Here is a 4949-nt window from a genome sequence, read left to right as displayed (position 1 = left end):
TATAGTCTTATATATATATATATAGTCTTATATATATATACATATGTATGTCCGTATTTTTCAATAATACATTCGTATTCTATACACATCTACTATTTTTTAAAAAGCAAACGTACAATAGTCGTATTGTACATGCACATACGTATTTCTAATGCTTAATACACATATTTTTTTACAAATGTTTTAGTAATTCTCACAAAGTTCACGTATTATACAAATAATTCTCACATATTATTAAATACGAATAATATATGTTATAAAAATTATACTAAAATATTATATAGTGACTTATTAATATCTACTTTGGATATGTTGAAACTAGCAAATTAATATCTATAAAGTACAAGCTAATGAAACTTGGAGGGTCCTCTTTTCTTTTTTTAATTTATATATTAAATAGTATAGATAGACCTTTTAGAATAGTATAGCCGTGCGGCAATATTACGATTTTTTTTTTTCCAAAAATAATATAGTGACACGTGGCGTCCAATCATTGGAGGGTCCTTTAAAAAAAAAAAAAAACTAAATTAGTACAGCCGGCCGGCTATACTCTGTGTTTTTAATTTTTAGAAAAAGGTAGAATTGTATTGACACGTGGCGCCTAATGATTGGGGTCCTCTTTTTTTTTATATATAAAATAGTACAGCCGCACGGCTATACGCAGTTTTATAAATTTTTTTGAAAAAAGTATAGCCGCACGGCTATACTATTTTACGAACCCTTTAAGTAGCATAATATGTATTTCTCCTTTTTAATTACTTTGATTAGTAATTATGTTTTAGTTATTATTTACTTAGTGAATATTAAAGGAAAAAAAGAAAAAGAAAAATTGAATTACTATTTATTAAGTAATATAATTCATGAAATTAATTAAAATATTTAATACTAATTAAATAAATAATAATGAAAATATAATTACTAATTTAACTAATTAAATCAGTCAAATCTGTTATTTAATTTCTAAAAATAAAATTTTGAAAAATTAATTAACCTAGACATCCTAATATAAAGTTGAGATATCATGGACAAATTGGAGATGAATGAATATGAATTTGCTTCTATCGATTTTAGTAAACTTGGGTGTGCAGAAAAGAAAATTAAACTAACGGTATCTTTATGGTAGAAAAGGAAAAAAAAAACTAATAATGTTGAAGTGGAGAGATTTGGACCGCTAGAGTATTTGGAGGGTCAATAATATCACAAGGTCAAACCGCCAAAAATGATAGCATAAGGGAGAAATATTATTCCACTTGGACTTTAATATTTCGTTTGGAGTGAATTTCAACTATTTTTCTACATGCTAAAAATACCACATTGGATTTGACATTGGATTGTACAATTCTATTTTAATGAGTATTCAATTGAAAAAAAAACAATTGTTGTTAGACTAAATTATTCCAAAAGAAAATTACAAAATGGGCCTTGCGCCTTCTTATATTAATCCATTTATGAAAAGATGTATATATTTCCTACTACTAGCAGTATTTGGAAACCTATGCCCAAAAAAAGGAAGTCTGTATTTGGAAACCTTTTCAGAATGGGACTCGGATACAACACAGCCTAACCCTATATAAATGCAAGGTCGTGCGTAGTACCTTTCACACACAAAATTTGAGTATTCTTTTCATGCTAAATTTGTTCCTCTTTTGTCTGCTCTGCTTGTTCTGATCATGGCTAACATTGCTACTCTTGTTTTCTTTGTGATGATGGCGTTCAGTGGTGCTTATTCTAGTGTTGTTTATAGAGTTGGAGATTCTGATGGGTGGCCTTCGAGAGGCCTTGTTGATTACAACAAGTGGGCTTGAACGAAAGATTTTCATGTCGGCGACACTCTCATTTTTGCTTACAACAATCAATTCCACAACGTGATGCAAGTTTCTGATCAAGACTTTCAATCTTGCAATGCTACATCTGCCATCTCATCTTATAACTCTGGTTCTGACACAATTACCCTTGAAAGGCCCGGCCATTATTACTTTCTTTGTGGTGCTCCTGGCCATTGCCAAGCCGGACAAAAGGTTGACATCAAGGTCACTCTGCCTGTTCCAGAAAATTTGATCCCAAGTCCAAGCCCGTCATCGCCTTATGGATCCTCATCACCTTCAGCCTCTAATCCTGAAGAGATGTCACCAAGCTCAACTCTAAGCGGTGCTCCAACTCTTAATTCTTCGAAGCTTGGATTTGCTGTTATTGCTTTTGTGTTAAGTCTTTTGGGTTTTGTATTTTAGTAAGGTCTTATAATTTTCTTTTTGGGGTCAATTAGCTTGCTTTGTGTTTTTGTCCATTGATGTGGTATAATTTTTGTTATGCATGACCTTTTATTTAGTTAGTTTAAATGAATTCTTTTTGTAGAACAAATAAAATTTATAGTTTATTGCTAAAGATACCTAAGAACCGAAGTATTGGGAACCGATGTGCCACATTAGAAAAAATGCTACTGTTGTGGCAAATTATGGTCTACGCCTTTGTTTTTTGTGTTTATGGTGAAGCGGAAAGCCTACAAATGGTTTTACTTTCTACAAATATTATTGACCCTTCTGATTATAGGCTTCAGTTCTCATGGAGTGCTGATGTTGATTTTAGAAATTACACTTTACTTTATTACTCTTAGAATATCAATCCAAATCATGAAGTATTGCCCATTGCACATAAAAAAAAAATAGAGCAATACAATTGGAATTCAATCATTTACAAAAAATACATATTCACTATAATGTTCTCAAAAAACAAAAGTGGAGAAATAGCAATGCATTTGTATTTCATTATAGACTCTCCCTTTTACAGTTAAAAAAAATATGAAACACTAGATAGTACATACCACCAACAACATTAAGCCTAGTAGACCATCAACAAGCAGAGCCGAAACAACTCCCACCCCCAATATTTTGACTGTATTATTACCTGCAAACAACAAAGGCCCCAATTTATATATAAAATATGTGAGATAAGAACAATGACACTTACACAAATCAAGAGGAGAAGAGGAACAATGACACTTACCGCATGCAGCCTAAGCAAAATTGAGTTAAAAAAAAACCTCAAGTAAAAGGAGAAAGAGAGAAATCAAAACAGAAACCAATTCATCTTTGTTGATAATGCCCCAACCCAACAAAATGTAAACATATATCTGATTATAGCATATTCTTATGCATTGTTGTCCTGTATTTAAATGTACACAAGACAATCAACAAGCATTTTTCCTCACCTGAAATCCAAATCACGAACAGACGTATGAACTATTGGTTCACCTAAAATTATTCGCAGGCTTGGCCACTTCAAAATTCTCAAATGCCCATCCTAAAATTAATTACAGCATAAGTAAATACACGTTTGATATAAAACTGGACAGTAATACTGCCATTTAGATTCATTTTGATACCATCTTTCCGGTTCCATTGTTCAACTCAAAGATTTCTGCTTTCTGGTTCTATTTAGATAACACTTAATTTCAGCAAAGGGCATAAAAAAATAACTACTTTAGAAACCTGAACAAAGGCCTATACAAGAATTGTTCATCCAACAATTGGAAATAAGCCTATACAAAGTTAGAAAGAGCATAGGGAATGTGAGATTACAGATTCTGTGCAAATTTTGGGATCTAAGAAGGTTGTTCTAGCTTGATAAAACAAATATAGAACAAGCAATCCATACATACAATGCTCAAGATCTATTAAATCATTTCTATACAATTTTACATAAATGAGGACTGATATGTTAGTTGACAATTGGGAGAAACAAATTCTTACAAGAATCAATTTATCCGGCAAAATGATTATTTTATTTTCTTATGAATCTGATATAGGCATCTGCCTTTTTTAGAATAAAAAACCAAACTGAAAAGAAAAAGGGAATGGCTTACATCGAAATATCCTCTCTTGATTTTCTTGCAACTTGAATTGAGGTTCATATAAAAAACACATATATAAAGATCAAGTCTTGATGTTTAAAGCCGTTGGCTATATGTGTGTGTATATATATATATATCAAAGGGTCATACCTTACTACTCAGAAGAAACAAACAAGGGCCCTTGAACTAATCTTGGACTTCATGTGTTGCTAGGAATATAGAGCAAATCCATCTCCCTGGAAAGATCAAAATCATTACACATTCAAGGCATACCAACCATATGACAAAAACACTAGAATCTGAAGAAATTGAAGCCCAAAGTGAAGATTATAATCACATTGAAAAAATTCAGTTTCCATATTATAAAAGAACCTTCCATATACTAATTGCCTAATTTTTGCAGCCATGCTCTAAATCAATCTAGACACCTTTAATTATATCACAACCATACCTTCAAAGAATCTCTCAGCAAGACAAATAATCACCAAAACAAGGCAACAATCGCAATAATATCCACATTCCATAATCATATTACATCATGCTAAAAACAGAAGTTGCATATAATTTGGACTTCAACTGACCTCCAAATAGACATTTGAGTCAATTTACAGATGAAGATGACGACTGAACGCCCACATTTATAGCACATATAATAAACTGTGTCTTTCGTTTTTGGGTTCTATGCACAAACTGACCCGTTTTATTTTCGGGTTCTGATAAGTAAACATCATCAGCTGGTTCAAAAAGCAAAAGAAAAGAAAGCAAAAGTAGCAATTTGCTGAGATTCCCAGAGCCTCTTTGTATTCAGTGTTTGATGGCGTTGGCATATACCCTCCTCAATCCAACAAGAAGACAAAGCATAACCCACCTAACCAACCCACAAAAAGAAGCATTTCCACGACTTTAAAAAACAACTCATCTCTCTCTAAACAAATCCAAATTATATATATAAAAAACTAATGAAAAAATAAAATAAAATAAAATATCTATTCTATATTCTCTCTCTCCACTAAAATGAAGTCTCCCCCTCTCTAAACTTCACTCAATTTCCTTGGCATTTCAGTATTCTTTCTCTCAAAAGTAAAAGATTACATCATTTTGG

General features: G+C 31.8%; 1 long non-coding RNA gene and 1 pseudogene across 1 annotated transcript; one reads left to right on the top strand and one right to left on the bottom strand.

The window, feature by feature from the left end:
• Positions 1-1703: 1703 nt before the first annotated feature.
• Positions 1704-2228, top strand: LOC110755831 (mavicyanin pseudogene; annotated as a pseudogene).
• Positions 2229-2615: 387 nt separating this feature from the next.
• Positions 2616-4710, bottom strand: LOC148293247 (uncharacterized). The gene is made up of 4 exons (XR_015825814.1): positions 4429-4710; positions 3998-4083; positions 3206-3297; positions 2616-2901 (listed from the first exon to the last, which is right to left on the bottom strand). It is a non-coding gene; the product is annotated as an uncharacterized LOC148293247 (long non-coding RNA).
• Positions 4711-4949: the final 239 nt, after the last annotated feature.

Source organism: Prunus avium, chromosome 7 (assembly GCF_965620075.1).
Source record: "Prunus avium chromosome 7, drPruAviu1.hap1.1, whole genome shotgun sequence".
Taxonomy (NCBI): domain Eukaryota; kingdom Viridiplantae; phylum Streptophyta; class Magnoliopsida; order Rosales; family Rosaceae; genus Prunus; species Prunus avium.
The sequence above is the reverse complement of the archived record's forward strand: the minus strand, read 5'-3'. Positions and strand labels throughout refer to the sequence as shown.